The sequence below is a fragment of the Acinonyx jubatus genome, chromosome B3 (genome assembly GCF_027475565.1).
Source record: "Acinonyx jubatus isolate Ajub_Pintada_27869175 chromosome B3, VMU_Ajub_asm_v1.0, whole genome shotgun sequence".
Classification (NCBI taxonomy): domain Eukaryota; kingdom Metazoa; phylum Chordata; class Mammalia; order Carnivora; family Felidae; genus Acinonyx; species Acinonyx jubatus.
Window position 1 is genome coordinate 36965054 of NC_069386.1, and position 12995 is coordinate 36978048.

Here is a 12995-nt window from a genome sequence, read left to right on the forward strand (position 1 = left end):
CATCATCCTATCCCCAGGCTTTCAGGAAAAGAAGGTAGATAAGAAAATGTAATCTTGCAAAGAATTTGCACAAAAAGGTTTGGCTTTGCTGTTGATGTGAAACTACTCCTCCCATCTAAGAAGCAGTAAGGCCAACGGGAAGCCAATGAGAAAAAAAATCATTCATATGTTGCTGGTAACAGGACATATCTATATGAAACAATGACAAAATGAATGCATTATTGCTATCTCCTGGTTTTATGTGACAAATGCTACTTCAGATAACACTCAGAAATTGGTCTAAAGGCGAGGGTAGATGTGTGTGCATATATGCACTTACTGATCATGGTTTCATTTCTCCTTCTCTCCCCTTACATCACTTTTGACTGCTGTTATAGTTAACAGAAGAATTGACATAGCTTTTGCCAAGGCAGTCAGTTGCTAAATAATAACACAAAGGGTTTCTGTGAAGCATTGTCAGTGACAACAATGAGCCATTTCAGGAATTCCGGGAGCCCACAAAAACCATCCAAGCAGGATAAGAGCACACCACTGTTGACGGTACAGAAAAGCACCTGCTTCAACATTTCATCTTCAACTGCGAAAGTGGTCTGGAACAGACAACTTGTTATATTTAATACATCATACAACCTGCATTATCCCAAAACTGAACAAGAGACTCGACTTTTTATGTAACATTTTTAAAAGACATGTGAGTATTCTCACCCCAAGCCTTCACTTTGCAAAAGAGTACCCTAACAAAGTATCCTGCCAACAGTAGGTACTTAATCCAAACTTCAAGTTCAAACTCAGTAAACAATTACTGAACTCTACTTCCTATGTGACAGGCAATGTGCCAGGCACTTTCTCATACATGTGCTCATTTGGTGTCACCTGGCTGACACTAGAATGTAAATGGCATGAAGGCAGGGACTTTGTTTCTTTTACTGACTACTGTATTCCCAGCCCCTAGAAGAGTTTCAGGCATATAGCAAATGCTTAATAAATACTTGTTGAATGGATGAGAGAATAAACGAATGGAAACCATAAACACAAAGCATTATTTTATGCTGATGATTCTATTTCAGTGATCAGGGTTAGCTATAGAACATGTCTCTGTCGCATGACCTTCATACAAGACATACTATGTATTATCTTTAGGGGCACTCTATATGAAAACAAGTTAGCATGCCTACGGCTGGTATAGGTTCTTTTCCCAACTAGTCTTTCTGCCTCCAACCTTCCTCAATTTGAACATAAATCTTATACACCATAGTATTAAATATCCACTTTTACTACCTCATTTCTCTTCTTGGTGAGGAAGTAAAATATTCCCTGACCTCCCCCGCCAACCTGAATGTGAACTCCTAGTTAGCACAATACATACACATTACAGCACCATTAGACATTCAATAAATGTTTGGTGAACTGAAAGAAATGTTAGACTCCACATATGCGGGTCTTATTTTCCAAATCCAATTCTCATTACAGGCACTCAACTTAGAATATTTTTCTTTTGGACAACCTACTCTTTTATATATTGACATCTTTAAACCCCTCTTAAGCTGCCACATCAGATGGAGACAGTTAATGAACAAATATTTTGAGCTCCTGGAAGATGGAGCTGCCTGGAAATCATGAGGTATGCCAAAATTAACAAATCTTTAGCTTTAATCAGATACACTTTTGACTTAAGTGGATCAATAGAGAGAGAAACAATAAAACAAGAGAACTGCTAGATTATACTCTAAAAGGCAGGTGTAAATAAGAACTTCATTGCATTTTTCAGCTAAGGACATCATTTTAAACTTACATGCCAGCCTGCTCTATGACTTTTGCACATTCACCTCTCAGCCTAGTTCTCAGGAACACTTTATATGTGAAAGCAGTAAACACCAGTCATCCTCATGTCAAGCTTTGTACTCTACCTGACCAGTTTAATCATTATCTCGATAGAAACAAAACCCTCCATCACCAAGCCTTTGTTCATGCTGCGTGTTCCCCTCTCCCTTCCGCTCCGAAGTTGAGAAATGCTTCCTCGATATGTCCTGACTGAATCTTGCCCATATTTCAACTCAAGAACCCTCTCTCCCTGTTGCCTTAATTACTCAGGTCAACAAAGTCACGGCTTCCTCTGAACTGCTAACGCATTTACTGTCTGTGCCATTTGTTTGGAACTAAGCATGTGACACTGTTTGACTAGTAGTTATTTACCATATTTACTGGTGGAGGTGTCACCACCCCAAGTAATAAGTTCACAGGGTAGGAAAACGCTTCACACATCCTTGTGTGCATCCCTTCCGACAACAGTGTCTTGATCACTGGTTAATAGCTTGTTAAACAATATACTAAATTTGCTAAGTACTCCCCTCGCACTAATATCTGGAGACATCACTTGAACATAACAGCCTCCTTTAAACAAAACCAATGGATGTAGGCTAGGAGGCAGAGGATCTGTGTTTTGGTCTTTCTGGCCCTGCCACAAACTTGGCATGTGAATTTCACCAGGCAGGTGACGTTTTAATTTCTACCACTACAGGGAAATAGTAATAGCCATTCTGCCAATCTTAAAGAACTGTGGGGACTGGATGAGATAATAAATAAACTGCTTCCCCCACCCAAAGGAATGTAAAACTGCTTTTAAACTGTCAAATATTCCATAAATACAAGGTACTATTATCCATTGGTAATCAACCGAACTGTTATACAACAAGTGGGGTATTTTGACATATTTAGGAAATAGCTTGTTGTTACTGCAGCAAGTTTTACCTGTATTTGAGTAAATGCTAGCTGAAAGAAGGTAATTCCCAAAGTGTAGTAAGTAGAACTATAAAACCAATTTAATGTTTATGAGGATGCATTCTGGCCAGATCATGCGCACACATTCTTCAACAAGGCTACTGGTCTCTCTGTATTTGTGCTTGCCTATTACAGTCTGTGTTAAACACAGCAACTAAAGTGATCCATTTATTATTTTTTTAATTAAAAAACAATTTTTAATGACACTTTTAAGACTAAATCACCCCATGTCACTTCTCTGCCTAAAACCTAAAAGGGCTTCCTACCTCAACACAAAACACGGCCCTACAATCCTCATGATAGTCTCTGAGGCTGTCTCTGAGCTGGTCCCCGCTAACCCTGTGCTCACACCCTTCCTATTCCTCTCTCTTCCCAAGCTGCTTCCTTTCACTGGCCTCCTTGCTAGACCTGTTCCTGCTTTGGGGCTCTATCTCCCTGGAATACTCTGATCCCATACATATATATGCGCAGAGCTTGCTCCTTCATTTCCTTTAGGTTTTTAACTCACATGTAAAGAAACCTTCCCCAGTCACCCGGTATGAACAGCAATCCCTTCCCACCCCAGACATATATGTAAATCTGTTTCTCAGTCCCTCCATCTCGAAGGGAACCTACACAAACACAGAGAGTAGATGTTTGATCACTACTATACCTAGGATGGTGTCTGGTACTGACAAGAAATGATAGTTGTTGAACAAATGGTGAATGAATGATATCGCTACTAAACAGATGGACAAACGTGCCCATCCAGAGAACTTGGCCTGAGAAGGAGCTAATCTTTTCCCACCTAATGGCATATACATTTCACTACTAATGAATACATTTTTAAATGACATTTTTCATTCTGGAAAGAATCCACAGTTGTTCAAAAACACTTATTCAACAAGTATTGACTGACACCTTAACAAGTGCCTGATATGGTAAATGATGTGGAGAGAAAATGAGTCAGACCCTATCTCTGCCCTTCAGGCCACTGCAGACTGAAGACCTGTTGGTATATTCTTTTACCAAAATAGAGCACATGAGATTTCAGGAAAACCACACTGCTTATGTATAATCTAAATGGGATTCTCCTCCTGAACAACTGGTGTGCTTCCTATAATAAAAACAATGAGAATTATATAACTAAAGAGCTCCCAAGCTTGGCTGTGCATAAAACCCCCCACAAAACTGAAAAAACAAACAAACAAACAAACCCACAAACAAACCACAAAATTCCAAAACCAACTTTTTTGAGTTTCACCTCAGATCTACTGAATCAGAAATCAATCTAACACAGCCTGGTCTTCAGACCAGCATTTAGAAAAGACTAACATAACCTGCTATATTGCTTCCAACTTATCTGCTATACAGTTAAGAATATCTGAAGAGAAATTTCTTCTCTACTTTTAAAAATCGATTTTATTCATTAAAAAAACAATTTTATTGCAATCATTTTGAACTCTGAGTGTGACAAATGTAAACATCCATGTATCCACACCACAATCAAGATATGAAACATTTATGTCACCCCAAAAAGTTCCCTGAGCCCCGTTATAGTCAACTCCTCTCTGACCCCTGGCAACCATTGACTGGTTACTGTTGTTATAGTTTTGCCTTTTCTACATACATTATAAATCCCATAATATGTTGGTTACTGTTTAGATGGTATATCTGTCATTAGCATTCAAAGTTGATATGCTGCAGACAGTACACAGTTGGGTCTTGCTTTTTTAACTACGTGACAATTTGTGCTTTTAATTGGAAAATTTAGACCATTTACATTTAATGTAATTATTGATATGGTTGAGTTCAACCTTACCATCTCACTATTTGTCCCATCTGTTCTTAGTTTCTTTTTTTCTTGTCTCCTTGCTTTTTTTTGGATTGTGTGTGTGTGTGTGTGTGTGTGTGTGTGTGTGTAAAATGAATCCACTGATCTCTACCATGGGCTTATAAGCCAGAGGCTGGCAACCTTTTCTATAAAAAAACATATTTCAGGCTTTGAAGGCCATATGGTTTTTGTTATAACTACTCAATTTTGCTGTAGTGTAAAAGCAATCATAGGCAAAACATAAACTAATGGGCATGCCTGTGTTGCAATAAAATTTTGTTTATAAAAACAGGCAGTGAGCCAAATAGCCTGCAGGCTAAAGTTTGCCAGCCCCTGTTTAAAGCTTTTTTTTTTTTTTTTTTTACAGCTGCTCTAGAATTTGCAGAATGTTTAACTTCTCACAGTATACTTTCAAGTAATATTTGGATATTTCATTTATAATGTAAGAACTTACAACAATACACTTTCATTTTTTCCTTCCATCCTTTGTGTACTGTTACATATCTTTTTTCTACATGTTATACGCTCCACAATATACTCTTTATTTTTGTTTTAATCTTTTAAAGACATTTAGAATTGATAAAAAAAAAGTCTTTTATAATATCTACATGTTTACCATTTCTAATGCTATTTGTTACTTTATGTAGGCCTAATCATGTATTTGATACCATTTTTGTTCTGCCTCAATAACTTCAACATTTTTTTATAATGTTGGTCTACTGGCAATGAATACAAAATTTTCTCTTCTTTGTTTGCCTAGAGAAGTCTTATTTGTTAATTTTGAAATGTATATTTAGTAAACAGAACTCTGGATTGATAGGGTTCCCATCCCTAAACATTTTCAGGGTGTCCTTCCATTATCTTCTGGTTTGCATAGCTTCAGACAAGAAGTCTGCTGTCATTCTTATTTTATTTTATTTTTGTTCTACTTGTTTTCTCTGAATTATTTTAAAGATTTTTTAAATCACTGGTTCTTAAATTTTTTATTTTGTTGCATTTTGGTATGGTTTTGTGTTTATCCTGGTTAGGGTTTGTTGAACTTCTTAGATCTATGGGTTTATGGGTTTCATCAAATTTACAAAATCTGGAGTCTATTTTTTCAAATTATTTGTTGTTCCTTTTTTTCTCTCCTTTCCTTCTGAGACTTGAGACTCCGTTACACATATATCCTAGATTTCCTGATACTGTCACAAAGGTCACTGAGCCTATGCTAATTTTGTTTTTTTTTTGTTTTTTTTTTTTTTTGGTCTCTTTTGCTCTTTTGTTTTTTTGTTTTTAGTAATTTTGGATAATTTCTGTATTTCTAACATCAAGATCACTGATTGCTTTTTTCTGTGTGTTTAATCCACTGTTAAGTCCATCAAGTGAAATTTCTATTTTATATATTTATTTTTCATCTCTAGATGTTCCATTTGATTCTTTATGACTTCCATTTCTCTCCTCATAATGCTCATGTTTCCCTTGAGATCCTTGAAAATACTTATAACATTTATAGTAAATGTTCTAAAGTCCTTGTCTGCTCAGTCCATTATCTAAGAGTGTGGGGGTGAGGGGTGCTGTTTACATTAATTTTTTTCCCTCCTGGTTATGATCTTTCATCCATTATCAGAAAAATTCTTTGTTTACCTACTAATTCTTATTCAGATGCCAGATGTTGCGAATCTTATGTTATTAAGATCTGAATTTTGTTGTAGTCCTTTAAAGAGTGTTGGACTTGATAACAGCAGGTAGTTACCTTATTTGCAGATAGCCAGATCATGTTGAAGCTTATTTTAGACTCTTTATTCATGGAGGGCCTAGAGTAACCCCTACTGTAGGGTTAGTTTAGCCCCACTATGAAAGCATGACCCTTTTCAAAAGTCTCTCTTGAATGCTCCAATGTATTCAGCAATGTCTCCCCACTCTAGCTGATTCAGATTTAAAAAATTCTGAACCTTGTATAAGCTTTGGGAATTGTTTAGCTTATAGTTCCCCAGAAATATTCTTTCCAAGACAGTACTTTGTCTAGCTTTGTAACACTTCACCCTACAAATGCACAGAATATTTGGCTAACAACTTGAGGAGACCCTAATACAATTTCTTGAGTTCTTTTTCTGCATAATTCCTGCCTCTGTAGGGCTCTGCCCTGTAAATTCTAGCCATTTTGCTTTCTTGACCTCCAAACTTGGCCTCTTCAGCTCTTCAGACCTTTGGGCTCTGTCTAGGTGCCCTCTCCCTAAGCTCCACTCCAGAAATTGCCTCAAGCAGAAAGCTTGGGGGATTATAGAGCTCACTTCATCTGTTCACCTCTTCTCAGGGATCACAGTCCTGCAGTGCTTGTTATCTAATGTCTGAAAACAGATGTTTAATAAATTTTGTCCAGTTTCCTAGTTGTTTTTGGTGGATGGTTAAGTCCCATAGCAGTGATTCCTTCCTGGGCAGAAGTGGGAATATCTCTTTATTTAAAAATTCTTGTCTTTTCATCTTTTGTTCATTGTTTTGACCTGATGTTGTAAGTTGTCTTAATTTTTTTTTTTGTTTGTTTGTTTGAGACAGAGAGAGTGTGTGAGTGGGGGAGAGGGCAGTGGGAGAGAGAATCTTAAGCAAGCTCCATGCTCAGCACACAGGCCAACAGAGGGCTTAATCCCATAACCATGGGATCATGATCTGAGCCAAAAATTGAGCGTTGGACACTCAACTGAGCCACCCAAGATCAAGAGTCACATGCTCTTCTGACTGACCCAGCCGGCTGCCCCTCAAAGCCGTTTTTGAAATAAGGAGGGTATAATATTAGGGCTTTATTCAGTTAGGCTAAATCTTAATTCATGTGGCAGAATTTGAAACAAATGTAATCTCTTTTAAATGTTGGAATGAGGATCGCTCCTTCAAGTTTCACTTCAGCTGAATAAGATATTTCACCTTGTATCTGAGGTATCAACAATCCTAGTATACAGCCACTGAACATATTACTTCCAACCTAACACTTAAAACATATGAATTCAGCAACTCTCAAAAACAGCTCCTGGAATACTGAAGTGATGTTTTCAACCTTATTCCAAGCCATAAACATGACAGATTAGGCAGAGAGCTTCTTTTAAGTAGTTATATCTATGCTTATTAAACATTTTGTAATGTTTATTTTTGAGAGAGAGAAACAGAGCATGAGCAGGGGAGGGGCAGAGAGAGGGAGACACAGAATCCAAAGTAGTCTCCAGGTTCTAGCTAGCCATCAGCACAGAGCCCAGCACAGGCTTGAACTCATGAACCGTGAGATCATGACCTGAGCTGAAGTCAGACGCTTAACCGACTAAGTCATACAAGCACCCCTCTATGCATATTTTAATGTAGTCTCAAGTTATAAGAAACAAACAGCAATTGAAAGCATACAGTTTTTTATTCAGCTCACTTAAAAACACCATAGCCTTTCTTCTGTAAGCAAAGCACAGAAAAGACGAGTCATTAAAGTGAGTGATTATAAATGGCAATCATCAGGGCAGATGTAAGTCATTTTGGTTTAATCAGGCCATTAATTATTAGGGTTTATCAATTAGTTTTATTGAAGGCAAGGGAGCTTAAATGAATAGTAGAGCATTGATTTTAACTGAGACATTTTCTCAAAGAAAATACAAATGAAGTGTGTAAAATTACAGGTCCTTTTCATACCACTAAAAAGAAATAAGCTTCAGGGCGCCTGCGTGGCTCAGTGGGTTAAGTGTCCAACTCTCAATTTCGTCTCAGGTCATGATCTCAGGGTTCATGGGTTTGAGCCCCACGTCAGGCTCTGTGCTGTCAGATTCTCCAATAGAGCATCTGGGATTCTTCTCTCCCTCTCTCTCTGCCCCTCCCCTGCTTCCACACTCCCTCTCTCTCACAAATAAATAAATAAACATTAAAAAAAAGAGAGAGAAATAAGCTTCATCTATTGTAAAACAAAAGGCTTTGGTGAAAAACCAAATTAACTCTAATTCTCTTTGCTTTACATATAAAGTATGTTCCCTAACTTGCAGCAGTCTGATTTTATCTTGGCCAAGAGTTCAACAGTGTGTTGGGGAAATTGAGATAAAGGTACAATGCAGGGGCACCTGGGTAGCTCAGTCAGTTGAGTTTCCAACTCTTGGTTGCAGCTCAGGTCATGATCTCGCAGTTTGTGGATTCAATCCCCATGTCGGGTTCCATGCTGTCAGCAAGGAGACTGCTTGGGATTCTCTCTCTCCTCCTTCTGCCCCTCCCCTACTCGCTTGCTCTCTCCCTCTCTAAAAATAAATCAACTTAAAAAAAAAAGGTACAACGCAAAGTGACTCATTTTAAAAATCAGGTTATTTCTTATCTTCTTTCATTTTAGAAAAAAATTTAGTCATTTTATGCAGATAGACTTTTATGGGAATCAGAATAGATATCTATTGGTCAGACCCCCTCAGAGAAGATGACATGGAAAGTGTGTGTGCGCACGTGCACATACATCCGCTCATGTGCGTATGATATACAAGATCATGGGTGATACATGATCTGCCTACACTGACAAGGTTGTTATGAAAACTGAGTGAGACCGTGGGCTTAGCAGTGCCCGTCGCAGAGCTGGAGCTCAACAAATTGCCAAATAAATGAAAAGAATGGGAGAAACATTTTGTAAACTTGAACGCACTTTGTATACCACTTTGTAGAGTTGGTAATGACAATGACTCTCACCCTAGAAAGTCAGGAAGTGGATTATCTAATACACTGAACCAGATGCAGTGCTAAATAAAGTTCACTCTCATTATACAAGCTCTACCTGAAGACAGGCTCCACCAGGATGGCCAGTGCTGTTCAGGGGAGATCACAGAAGAGTTAACAATCACAACACGTGTCTCCTGTCACAATATATGCCCACTCCTTCAGTGAGATTTCACAGTAAGCTGGGCTAGTTATTGATGATGTACTGAATATCTGAGCTGCAGCAGGGACATCCCACATAAATAATAGCCAGTTATGATGCAGTTCTATTTCATAATTTGAAGTGCTTAGCAGATTACTAGAAAGATATCAAGGAGTGAGAAGAATAAAAGAATTTACAAACAGGGTCTCATGTAATGCAGAAGATAGCAGTAGACAGTTTTCTACAGGAGCCTATAATTGAATAAAAATTAGCCTTAAAGTGTTTAAAAATTAAACACAAACTTACTATATAACCCTTTGGTCACTTTCCTACTCCATATTTAACAAAATATGAGACATCAGTTAACTATACTGATCAAGAGTAAAATGGTTACATCTTCTCAAAACTGGTATGTACCAGATAACCTGATTCACTGTGATTACAAATATTTAAAGAAAAATACTAACCACCCCCCCATATCTACTCAAGAGATATGAAAACAGAATCAAATAGACTATGAATGGAATATGAATAGAAGCTTTATGAATAGAAGCATTATCATAACAGCCCCAAACTTAGACACAAACCAAATGTCTATTAGCAAATGGATGAATAAAATGTGATCTATCCAGAAAATGGATTATTACAAAGGAACGGGCGACACACTGTACAACATGGTGAACCTCAAAAACATTATTTATTTAAAAAAATTTTTTTTAACGTTTACTTATTTTTGAGACAGAGAGAGACAGAGCATGAACGGGGGAGGGGCAGAGAGAGAGGGAGACACAGAATCGGAAGCAGGCTCCAGGCTCTGAGGCATCAGCCCAGAGCCCGAAGCGGGGCTCAAACTCATGGACTGCGAGATCGTGACCTGAGCTGACGTTGGACGCTTAACCGACTGAGCCACCCAGACGCCCCTCAAAAACATTATATTAACGGAAAGAAGTGAAATAGAAAAGATTCTTTTCTAATTGGGAGTTGTTTTTTTTTTTTTTAAAGTTTATTTATTATTTATTTTGAGAGAGACAGAGAGTGTGAGTAGGGGAAGGGCAGAGAGAAAGGGAGACAGAGAATCCCAAGTAGGCTCCTCACTATCAGCCCAGAACCTGATGTGGGGCTCAAACTCATGAAACTGTGAGATCAGGACCTGAGCTGAAACCAAGAGTCAGACGCCTAACTGACTGAGCCACCCAGGCGCCCTGAGATAGAAAACATTTTTTATTGAGGTGTCTGGCTGGCTCATTCAATAGAGCATGCACTCTTGATCTCAGGGTTGTGACTTCAGGCCCCATGTTGGGGATAGAGTTTACTTAAAAAAAAAAAGAATGAGTGAATGAATGAATGAATGAATGAATGAAAGGAAGGAAAGGAAGGAAAGAAAGAAAATATTTTATACTGTATGATTCTATTTATATAAAATGTCCAGAAAAGGCAAATCAATAAAGTGAGAAAATAGATTAGTAGCTCCCTGGGGATGGGAGCAGGGACTGCAAATGGGCATGAGGACTTTTTTGGGGGCGATGGAAATGTTCTAAAATGGATTATGGGAATAGCTGCACAATTCTGTAACTTCTTAAAAACCCCTGAATCATACACTTAAAATGGGTGCATTTTATGATATACAGGCTACCTACCAATAAAACTTAAAAAAATCAGCCTTAAAACACAATTTGACTTATTCTCCATAGTGTCTCAGGTGCTTTGTGGCCACCAGGGTCACTTTCCTACTCTACTTATAACTAGATATGAAACACATAGTTAGTTAAACCGACCATATGCTAAATACAAAATGGCAAAACTGATATGCACTAGAAGGCCTGACTGTAGCTATCAATATTTAAAGACACTCATTTTTAGGTGTCACTTCTGCGTGTTTAAGACTATTCCCCCCAAATGACTAAGGCTATGTATACAAAATGTGAAAACAACTGGTTCAAACATGAAAAATTTGGTCAACCAACCATAGTTGCCTCAATAACCTCCAGAAACTGCTTTGATTTTCAGGCTGGACTGGCTCATTTTTTTTTCCACTGAATTGACCAAACTGACTGTGGAAATTGGTATCATGTTGAGACAACCCATGTTGCCACCCATAACCGCCTCATGCAAGAAACTGTATCTTGACTCATGCTGCATCAATTAGCCATTAAACAATCCACACAAACAGCGTCAAGCTGAAGCTTGCTAATAAAGCTCGGAGCCCACAGGAGCATGGGCTTTCTGCGGCTCTTCACAAAAGCCCCCACCGCCCACAGCCCAGCCCCCGCTCCCAACACAATCAGGGGTCAGAGGGGGGAGGCTACCCTCCGTCAGGATATGGCTGGGTGACGAAGGGGCTGTTCAAAATAGATAAATAAGAGCGCTTTCACTAAACTACAGTTGGAGTTACCCAAGGAGCTTTGTACAGGGATCTACACGTCGATATCCTGGTAAGATCAGCTCCAAAGAAAATCTTGGCTTTGTCGATGCTACCACATGTTTTCTCTTGTCAGAAAAGGAAAGTCACGCAAATTGAGGATTCCCTTTTTGCTGTGATCTATTCATATCAAGGGCTGATGGTATTCTACTTCTGTTCCCTTTTGGACTCCATTTTGTTTGATGCTTAAAATATTTAACTTGCTCCGTGCTTTCCCGGGTAAGCCTCACTGGACGCTTCTAGAAATAGGCACGGGACAATTCTTAAAGGAACATGAGCTCAGTTTTAAAATGTGGCATGTGGCTCTGTGGTGGGATGACAATGAAAGCAGAAATAAACTTCCCTGCAACTTTTCCCTCTATAAAGCAATTACACGGTTTTGCCTGCATTCCAGGAAGGCGCTCTCAGTTTACCAGGAGCCAGAGGACACATTAGCAGGTCTCCTCCTAGCACTGAGGCAGGGTACTGTGGCAAAACCCTCTTACATTATGTTTCATTGTCTCATGAAAAGACAACAACTAATATATTTACCTCGTTATTTCTTGGGGACTACATTCTAATGAATGAGAACAGCAGGTACAATTAGATATAGACTATGCTGACAGTCTGCATTACAAATTCATCTGTGCACAACGGGGACACACATAAGAGAAAACCACAATGCAATATAAAAGTTATTCTAATCACTCCATCATGTAATAAAGGGTAGGTCATCCAAATATTCTTGTAAAGCCTTAAATAAAATTAAGCAGCATAATTAGCTGCACGAAACGACAGTTATCATCTAGAGTCTCATGATTCAGTTCAGAAAGGAGGCAACAAACCTGGTTTTCTCCTTCACTTCCGAGAAAGGCAAAAGACAAACAGCTGATACAAGGCTGATACCAACGGCAAAATGGCTTCTGCCTTCCCTCAATCTTTTCACAGTAAGTAAAGGAGGCTCCCTTCCAGCAAAGTGGATTTTTCTTAATGTTTATTTATTTTTGAGAGACACAGAGAGAGAGGGAGAGAGAGAGGGGCTGAGCATGAGTGGGGGAGGGACAGAGAGAGAGAGAGAGAGAGAGAGAGAGAGAGAGAGGGAGACATAGCATGTGATGCAGGCGCCAGGCTCTGAGCTGTTAGCACAGAGCCTGAAGCAGGGCTTGAACCCA

General features: G+C 38.7%; 1 protein-coding gene across 11 annotated transcripts in view; it reads right to left on the bottom strand.

Annotated features, from left to right (window-relative positions):
• The window catches only part of MAP2K5 (mitogen-activated protein kinase kinase 5), a 269517-nt gene that overhangs the window by 117994 nt on the left and 138528 nt on the right, over positions 1 to 12995 (bottom strand). The window lies entirely within an intron of this gene.